Genomic DNA, 11,207 nt, shown 5'->3' with positions numbered 1-11,207 from the left:
CTATATTTAGCATCGTCAAAGAAAAGAAATTCCAATCAAGAATTTTATATCCAGCCAAACTAAGATTTGTTAAGGTAAGGAGAAACAAAATCCTTTCCAGACAAACACATGCTAAGGGAATTTGTTACCACCAGACCTGTCTTATAAGAGGTCCTTAAGGGAGTGCTAAATGTGGGAACAAAAGACTGTTACCAGCCACCACAAAAACACAGTTAAGTACTTAGACCATTGACACTATAAAGCAACTACACAATCAAGTCTACATAAAAACCAGCTAACAACATGATAACAGGGTCAAATCCACACATATAAATATTGTAAGTACAAACAGGCTAAATAACTCACTTAAAAGTCACAAGGTAAGAATTTGGATAAAGAAGCAAGACCCAACTCTATGTATGCTGCTGCCTTCAAGAGACCCATCTCACATGCAATGACACCCATTGGCTCAAAGTAAAGGGAGGGAGAAATATCTATCAAACAGAAAACAAAAAGCAGGGGTTGCTCTTCTTATTTTAGACGAAACAAACATAAAACCAACAGTAAAAAGGACAAAGAAGGGCATTACAGAATGATAAAGGATTCAATTCAACAAGACTTAATAATTCTAAATATAAATGCACCCAACACTGGAGCACCCAGGTTCATAAAATGAGTTCTTAGAGACCTACAAAGTGACTCAGAAAATCACAAATTAATAGTGGGGGATTTCAACACCCTACTGGCAATATTAGATCATTGAGGCAGAAAATTAACAAAGATATTCAGGACCCAAATCAACACTTGACCAAATAGAGCTAACAGACATCTACAGAATACTCCACCCAACAACAACAGAATATACATACTTCTCATCTGCACATGGCACAGACTCTAAAATAGACCACATACTTAGCCATAAAGCAGTTTTTTAAAAATTCAAAACAAATTCATACCAACCATACTCTCAAGCTACAGCACAATAAAAATAGAAATTAATACCAAGAATATCTCTCAAAACCATATAATTACATAGAAATTAAATAATCTGCTCTTGAATGACTTTTGAGTAAACAAGGAAATTAAGGCAGAAATCAAGAAATTCTTTGAAACTAATGAAAACAAAGATACAACATACCAGATTCTCTGGAACACAGATAAGTCAGTAATTATTAAGAAGGAAATTTATTACACTGGATGCCCAATCAAAAAGTTAGATCTCAATTTAACTCATATCACGACTAAAATAACTAGAGAAACAAGAGCAAACCAACTTAAAGCTAGCAGGAGAAAAAAATAATGAAAATCAGAGCTGAACTGAATGAAATTGAGATGCAAGAAACTATACAAAAGATTGATAAAGCCAAAAGTTGACTCTTTGAAAGAATAAATAAGATTGATAGACCACTAGCTAGACTAATACAGAAAAAAGAGAGAAGATCCTAATAAACATAATCAGAAATGACACGGGGACATTACCACCAACCCCACAGAAATACACAAAAACCCCAGAGACAATTACGAACACCTGTATGCATGCAAACTAGAATACCTAGAAGATATGTATAAATTTCTGGAAATATACAACCTCCCAAGACTAAACCAGGAAGAAACAGAAACCCCAAACAGACCAATAATGAGTTCTGAGATTGAATCAGTAATGTAAAAAACCTACCACCACCAACCAAAAAAGCCCTGGAACAGACAGATTCATGGCCAAATTCTACCAGACATATAAAGAACTGGTACCAATTCTACTGTAACAATTCCAAAACATCAAGGAGAAGGGACTGCTCCCTAACTCATCCTGATACCAAAACCTAGGAGAGACACAACAAAAAAAGAAGACTTCAGTCCAGTATCCCTGATGAACACAGAAGCAAAAATCCTCAATAAAATACTGGCAAACCAAATACAGGAGCACATCAAAAAGCTAAGCTACCATGATGAAGTAGGCTTTATTTCTGGGATTCAAGGTTGATTCAACATATGCAAATCAGTAAATGTAATTCATCACATAAACAGAACTAAAAAACCACACGATCATCTTAATAGACACAGAAAAGGTTTTCAATAAAATTAAACATTTCTTATTAAAACCTCAACAAACGAGGCATTAAAGGAACACATCTCAAAACAGTTAGAGCTATCTATGACAAACCCACAGCCAACATTATACTGAATGGGAAAAAACTGGAAGAACCCCTTAGTTAAGAGCCAGAACAACACAAGGATCACCACTACTACTAAACATAGTTCTGAAAATCCTAGTCAGAACAATCAGGCAAAAGAAAGAAAACGCACCTAAATAGGAAGAGAGGAAGTCAAACTATCTATCTGTGCAGATGATATTATTCTACACCTAGAAAACTCCATAGTCTCTGCTCAAGAGCTCCTAGGTCTGATAAGCAACTTCAGAGTTTCAGGACACAAAATCAACCTACAAAAATCACTAGCATTCCTATACACTAATAACATCCAAGCTGAAAGCCAAATCAAGAACGCAATCCCATTTACGATAGCCACAAAAAGAATAAAATACCTAGGAATACAGGTAGCTAGAGAGGTGAAAGATCTTTACAATAAGAATTATAAAACACTGCTGAAAGAATTCAGAGATGACACAAACAAATGGAAAAATATTCCATGCTCATGGATAGAAAGCATCAATACTGTTAAAATGGCCATACTGCCCAAAGCAATTTACAGACTCAATGCTATTCCTATCAAACTACCAACAACATCTTTCACAGAATTAGAAAAAACTACTCTAAAATTCAAATGGAACCAAGAAAAATCCCCAATAGGCAAAGCAATCAGTAGGAAAAAGAACAAAGCTAGAGGCATCGCACTGCCTGCCTTCAAAATGTACTACAAGTCTACAGTTATCCAAACAGCATGGTACTGACATATAGACATATAGACAAATGAAACAAGTTATAGAATCCAGAAATAAACCTGTACTCCTACAACCAACTTATCTTCAACTAAGTGAACAATAGCAAGCAACAGAGGAAAAACTTTGTATGCAGTAAATGGTGCTGGGATAACTAGCTAGACATATGCAAAAGATTGAAACTAAACACCTTGATTTCACTGTATACAAAAATCAACTCAAGATGGATTAAAGACTTAAATATAAAACCTAAAACTCTAAAGATCCTAGAAGAAAAGCTAGGAAATACCATTCCAGGCATCAGCCCTGGCAAAAATTTTGTGAAGACTCCAAAAGGAATTGCAACAAAAACAAAAATTAGCATGTGGGGCCTAATTAGACTAATGAGCTTTTGCACAACAAAATAAACTATCAACAGAGTAAACAGACAATCTACAGAATGAGAGACAATATTTGTAAACTATACATCCAGTGAAAAACTAATATCAAGAATCTTTAAGGAACTTAAAAAAAAATTCAACAAGAAACAAACCTGTTAAAAAATGGGCAGAGGGGATGCCGGGTGCGGTGGATCACACCTGTAATCCTAGCACTTTGGGAGGCTGAGGTGGGCGGATCACGAGGTCAGGAGATTGAGACCACCCTGGCTAACACGGTGAAACCCCATCTTTACCGAAAATACAAAAAATTAGCCGGGCATGGTGGTGGGCACCTGTAGTCCCAGTTACTCGGAAGGCTGAGGCAGGAGAATGGCATGAACCCAGGAGGCGGAGATCGTGTCACTGAACTCCAGCCTGCAGCCTGGGCGAGAGAGCGAGACTCTAAAAAAAAAAAAAAAAAAAAAAAAAAAAAAAAAAAAATTGGGCAGAGGACAAGAACAGACACTTTTCTAAAGAAAACACACACAAGGCCAACAAGCATACGAAAAAATGCTAAATGTCACTAATCATCAGCGAAATACAAGCCAAAACCATAATGAGATGCCATCTGAGACCAGTTAGAATTGCTATTATTAAAAAGTCAAAAAATAATAGATGCTAGTGAGGTTGCAGAGAAAAAGGAATGCCTATACACTGTTGGTAGGAATTTAAGTTAGTTTAGCCACTGTGGAAAGTAGTTTGGAGATTTCTCAAAGAATTGAAAGTAGAACTACCATTTGACCCAGCAATCCCAGAAATGCGTGCATACCCAAAGGAATATAAAGCATTCTACCATAAAGACACGTGTGCATATGTTCATCACAGCACTATTCACAATAGCAAAGACATGGACTCAATCTTGATGCCTATCAATGGTGGACCAGATACAGAAAATATGGTACATATACACTGTTGAATACTATGCAGCCACAAAAAAGACAAAATTATATCCTTTGCAGCAATATAATGGAGCTAGAGGCCATTATCCTAAGTGAATTAATGCAGGAACAGAAAACCAAATACCACATATTCTCACTTACAAGTGGGAGATAAACATTGAGTACACATGGACACAAAGAAAGGAACAACAGACACCAAGGGCTACTTGAGGACAGAGGGGTGGGAAGAGGGTGAGGATTGAAAAACTACCTGTTGGGTACTATGCTTACTACTTGGGTGATGAAATAATTTGTATACCCAACCCCAATAACACACTATTTGTGTAACAAACCTGCACCTGTACCTGTTGAACCTAAATTAAAACTTGAAAGAAATACAGTTGCTTATTGGTGGTTTACAGCTGACTTTTTGCCCAGAAATTGCATTCAGTTGAAGAGTGTTTTCCACCCAAGCTTATACCCCTGCTTAGAGATCAACTTGCATATAATGACTATATGGTGTGAATGTACAAGTCCTGTCCCCATGTCTCCATTTGGGACAACTTTCAACACACAATTCTCCATCTCAGATCAGTTTTCTAGGAAACCTGATTGAAAAAAGTTGATGCCACTAATCGTAAGCAAATTCTGAAATAGAATTTTGATGGTGGATCATCCACCTGAAGACTGTCATGAAAATTCCATTACTAATTATAGATGAAGTATGGATGTGTTTTGGTGTGCTGAAACAACGCCAGCACACCAAAGTTTGTTAGAAAGTTTCCTGGTTGTGAACTGCAATGTAATACTATTGGGAAAAAAAATGCACTAAAAAGTGGTCAGGGGTACAATAAGTTGGTCATTTGAGAGGTTGGAGGGAAGTAGTAATTATAAGAATGATAGCATTTGATGACTATTACTCAGGGCATTAATTTATTGGGGAAAGAGAATGGTTGAGTGTGATTAATCACTAGTTTAAAAGACAGAAGGCCTACTTGGAAGCATATAAAGAGATTTTTATTTATTGAAGCTGGAAGTAAAAAATGCTGAAGAACAGTTACAGAAATGAATTATAAGTATAGTAGAGTTCCAGAGGTGATGAACAGCTCAACTTAGGCAAGATTTGAGCTGTTCTCCAAAGTCATGGAACTACTGTCAAGAAGTGGAACCCTGAGACATAAAATACAACATTCAGGTCAATATACTCAAGTTTCTTGGAATCCTAAATTTCCCTGAACCCTCTGAGCCTGCAGAAGTGAGTCCTCCTTTTTATTAAATACTACTGCTCTTAATTGCTTAAAGACAATACAAAAGCCTGTCTTATGCAACACAAGAGGTATTGCTTCCTCTTTCCTCCCATTATTTTCCATTTCCTCTCCTGACAGACTAATAACTATGGCGAGTCACAACATAACCCAGCTGAGAAAGCGGTGAGTTTGCTAAGAGAGGAAGGGGATGATATGCCGAGGGGACTGCACATCTAGCCAACACGCACCAGCAAGAATTAGAAGAGTACATACAGTAACCACTGCGTCATGAAGATGCTGGATCAAGGGAGGCAGGATATAAAGTTTTACAAGAGTATTGATGTGGCAGCACTGCCTCATGATACAGTAGTTGACATCTTGGCAAGAATCCTGGGAGACACTGCTAATGCTATAGGTTGGTACTTGGAAGCTTTAAAAAAAGTGATGTTATACATTAAGTAATGTAGAAGTGCTTGACAAATTATGAGAAGGGATCACAAGGTGTAGAGAAATAGGAATGCTAGAGTGGATATACTTTTTCAGGTCATGAAGTTACCAACTGACAGCTGGGTAGGAGGACCTGTAGGACACTTGTTTACTACGAGTGACACTGGCATCATTGAGAGTTCAGTGGTAGTGGCTCTGTGTTAACCAGGGCCAGCCAGTCACAGAAGACGATGTTGTAGAACTAGGATCCTTGATATCAACAGGGAGATAGGATCAGGAAGTAATAAAGAGAAATAAGTACGGCATACTTCTTGTAATGAGAGAGCTATGGAGATGAATGTGGCCCCCCTAGTGGTAAGATAGCAGTTGATAAGAATACTGCTCAAATCCATACCTTAATTATCAAGTACAGTAGCCACTAGCCACATGTGGATATTCACATTTAAATTTTAATTAAACTTAAATAAAATTTAAAAACTAGTTTCACTAACCGCACTTCAAGTGCTCAATAATCACATGTGGTTAGTGGCCCATATTGGACAGTGCCGATATAGAACATTTATATCTCTACAGGAAGTTCTGATGGACACATTTAGATGATCAGGAGGTTAAGTTAGCTGTTGCAATTTTTAAAATTACAATTCCTTTCCTGAAATGAGCCAGTTTTAGGTCCAGAATCTATTGGCTAAAGGATGGACTATGTCTCTAAAAGGAAGGACATAGCAACATCAAAGCAAGGTATAACATAATGATTTTCCTAGTCCTTCCTCGAAGGAACATTGTAACCATTACTCAGATAACTAAACCTTAAAAAAAAAAATAATTAGCCGGGCACGGTAGCTCATGACTATAATCCTAGCACTTTGGGAGGCCGAGGTGAGAGAGTCACTTGAGGTCAGGAATTCAAGACCAGCCTACGCAACACAGGGAGACCCTGTCTCTACAGATTTTTTTTTTTTTTTTAATTAGCTGAGCAAGGTGGTGCATGCATGTCGTCCTAGATACTCAAGAGGCTGAGGTGGGGAATCGATTGAGTTTGAGGTTACAGTAAGCTACCATTGCACCATTGTACTCCAGCCTGAGCAATAGAGCAAGACCTTGTCTCTAAAAAAGGAAATAATTACACATTCCTATTATTTTGAGGGTTATGAGAGTCTAAGTTAATGAAATCTAGGACTCAAAGCATCTTTATAGTCCTGATACACTGTGAGCATTTGAGGGTAAGGAATAAATAAATGGCTTGATCCAGGTCTGCTCACAATGTATCTCCTGGATCTATGGGCCTCAGCCTCCAACTGAATACTTGAAATGAAGATATTTTACAGAACTCCCACATCAGTTGACTGACTCACCATGTTGGTTCCTTGGCCTGTTGAGAAGGAGCTTTATCATGTAGGACGCCAAGTAGAAACTACTGAAACTTCCCTCGGACAAGATACTAAATAAAAAAATGTCGTATCACATGGGTGATGGCAGAGATCAGTACCAACTTAAAGACCTATGGGATTCAAGGGCATAAAATGGTACCCATTATTCCACCATTTAATTTACACATATGGTCCCTACCCAAATCAGATAGGTCCTGGAGGATGAGAGTGGACTAAATAAGCTAATAATAGCCTCAATTTCAGCCGATGTACCAAATGAAGGATATTTTCTAAAGACTAAGACTCAGGTACACTGTATGAGGCCATTGATATGGCAAATGCATTTTTTCCCATTCCTATCAGAAAGAGGACCAGAAAAAGCTGGCATTCATATGGGGTGGACAACAGTGTTCCTTATTGTATTACTCTGGGGCTATCTGTCATATGATAGTACCAAAGTATCTGGACCATATGGACTTCTTGCAGAAAATCACACCAGTCTACTATATGGATAGCATCATGTTAATCAGACCAGATGGGCAAGAAATGGCAAATATATTGGAAACCTTGGTAAGTCCCATGTACTGCAGAGGATTGGCAGTAAACATCATAGGGATATAAATTACTATCACATCAATGACAATTTTAGGGTTCCTGTAGTTTGTGCCATACTGTAGCATTCTTTCCAAAGCAGAGAACAAATTATGTCATCTTGTTCCTACTACCACTGAAAAAAAAAGCATAGTACCTATTAGAAGTTTTAGATTTTCTGAATACAGCATATATCATGCTTTGGAATGCTCCTCCAACTCAACTACCAAGTGACTTCAAAACCAGCAGCTTTCAGTGGGGCTCACAGCAAAAAGATTTCTGGAGCAGTGCAAAAAAATTATATGTTCTAGAATTATCTGTAATAGTTAAAAAAAAAATCATGAGGAGCTTATGGCAAGACCCCCAATGAGAATTACAACATAGACGCTTATGTGTCTGAAGCAAAGCTATGCCATCTATAATGGGTAATGTTATTCCATTAGAAAAATAGGTCCTGGCATGCTACTGAGGTCTAGCAGAGATAGAAAACCTAATCATGAGATATCAAGTGACTACAAAGCTAGAATGACCATCCTGAGCTGTGTTCTATCAGAACCTCAAACTCATCAGATTAAGCAGATCCAGCAGTAATCCATTGTATTCCTACAATAGGGTTGGCCACAAGTAGCATCAGAGGACACATGTTAGCTGCACATTAAAAAGTGGCACAGATTGTAATGTCACATCATCATTTCACTCTCATACCTGTAGCTTTTACAAAAATTCCTTATGACCAACTGACAGAGGAGGAAAAATGTCAAGCGTGGTTCACAGATAGGTCGATTTGGTGTATATTTGGTGCAGGCCACAAATCAACAACAGCTCAACTATAGCCCCATTCAAAGTGCAGCAAAGACAGCAATGAGGGAAAATCTTACCAATGGGCAAAGCTTGGGTGTTTAACCTCGCCATTCATTTTGTAACGAAAGAGATGTAGCCCAAGGTAGGAATATACATGAAATCATGGGTTGTGGTAAATGGCTTGTTTGGTTGATCAGTTTCTTGAAATGAGAAATATTACAAGACTGGGGAAAAGGAAGTCTGGGGAAGAGGCATGTGGATAGACTTTTAGGATTGGGCACAAAATGTGAAGATCTTTGTATCAAATGCTTGCACTCCAACTTACCATGGTCAGTCTAGCTACTGCCACTGGAGAATGTCCAATTTGGAACGACAGAAACCAACACTGAGCCCCTGACATGACACTATTCCTTGAGAAGATCAGCCACTTAGTAGCAAGTTGATATTCCTAGGTCTGCCTTTCCTGTCTGCCTTCCTCAGCCAGCACCAATATCTGAAGGTTTACAAGTATTATTGCCTATTATATAAAATATATAGATCCAAGCTATGCAAGGGGTAGACCATAGAGGGTGCTGAACTGTGTGTATCCCAATAAATTTCTTACATGGAAATCTGCATTTCAGAGTCAAATGACCTAATAAAATCAACAAAAATTAATGTAAGATGATTATAAACCTAAATGTAAAAACTGAAACCATAAGATTCTAGGAGAAAAAAAAAAAAAAACAAAAGAAAATGTCATTTCTCTGTGATTGTGGGGTAGGCAAAGATGTATTACAACACAATGGCACTAACTATAAAGGAAAACAATTTGATAAGCTGGACTAAATAAAAATTAAATACCTCTGCTCATCAAAAGATTCACTTTGACAATGACAAAGCAAGCCAAAGACTGGAAGAGTATCATTGGAACAAAGGTATCTACCAAAGGGCTTATATCCAAAATACATAAATCTAGAATATGTAAAGAACTCTTAAGTCAATAATAAACAGAAAAACATTGATGAAACAGGAAAATGTCTTAAAAGTATATTTTCCAAAAGAAAATATACAAATGGCATCTGAAAACGTGCTCAATATATTTTATATCAGGGAAATATAAATCAAAATAACAATGAGCTGTTACTTTGCTCTAAAATTAAAAAGACTAGCAAACATATGGAGCAATAAGAACTCTCACACACCACCGGTGAGAATGTAAAATGGTACAACCATACTGAAAAACTGGCAGTTTGCTTGAATAAACCTTCATATACCAGGAATTCCATTCCTAAGGATTATAAGAAATGAAAACATATGCATCCACAAAAAAGCTTTACTTGTAAGAGCCAAACCTGTACACATCTCATGTACATGTTACTATGATCTGAATGTTTGTGTCCCTCCAAAATGTATGTTGATACCACCCATTTGGTGGTATCAAGAGGTGGGGTCTTAAGGAGATCATTAGGTCATGATGGTGCTGCCCTTATGAATGCGATTAGTACTCTTATCAGAAAGGCTTAAGGAAGCGTTCTGCCTCCTCCTGCCATGTGAGGACTCAGGGAGAAAGTATCGTCTTTGAAGCAGAGAGCACTTATCACCAGACACCAAATCTGTGGGTGCCTTGATCTTGGACACCTCAGCTTCCAAAACTGTAAGCAATAAATTTTTGTTGTCTATTAATTACCTAGCCTGTGGAATTTTGTTGTAGCAGCCTGAACAGACTAAGACATATGCCAACATGAGAAAGGATAAACAAATTATAATATATTCATACAATAGAACACTACTCTGCAATAAAAATGAAAGGATAAATTTCTGATACACTGGATGAATATCAAAATTACAATGAACAGAAGAAGCCAGACAGAAAAGAAAATGTATATAGCTCTGCTTATACCAAGTTCTAGAAAAGTCAAAATTTCTGGTGGTAAAAATGAAAACACTGATTTCCTTTGAATAGTGTTGATTGACAGGAAGAGAGTATGAGAACACATTTTGTGATAATAAATATGTTCTATATATTGATTACAGTGATATTTACATAGATATAAACATTTGCCAAAACTTATTGAATCATATACTTAAAATTTTTGCATTTTACTCACTATATAAATTATTTCTCAATTTTAACAAATTAAAAAATTTTAGAATCTAACCAAACTTTTTTGTTTTTCTTCACACATTTTGTGCAACACATTGCTCTAGATGTTGGGTATGACATTGGTAAGAAAAAACACAGATGCTTGGAGACTGCATTTATGTCATCTGAAATTTAAAATAATACGGGTTATTTTGTATAAAAGTTAACAATTAGGAAAGTCTTGTGGTAGAAATAAGTAAACATTACCCTTTAATATTAGCACAACTCTCCTAAGAATATTCTTAATGCTACTTGAAAAAGTTAATGGAGCCATATATAATTATAGACTTCAGTTCTCCATGTCTCTTTGATATGTTTTGGTTTGATATTCCAAAGTAGTTTGGTATATAAGGAATTCTACAACAGTAGCCAGTAACTCTTTATAAATCTTAATTTGTGGATTGTTAAAAACATCTTTATGTTCTCCAAGTATTATACTAACCACTTTTTCACATTG

The sequence above is a fragment of the Mandrillus leucophaeus genome, unplaced genomic scaffold (genome assembly GCF_000951045.1).
Source record: "Mandrillus leucophaeus isolate KB7577 unplaced genomic scaffold, Mleu.le_1.0 Scaffold110, whole genome shotgun sequence".
Classification (NCBI taxonomy): Eukaryota; Metazoa; Chordata; class Mammalia; order Primates; family Cercopithecidae; genus Mandrillus; species Mandrillus leucophaeus.
Note: the sequence above shows the minus strand (reverse complement) of the source record.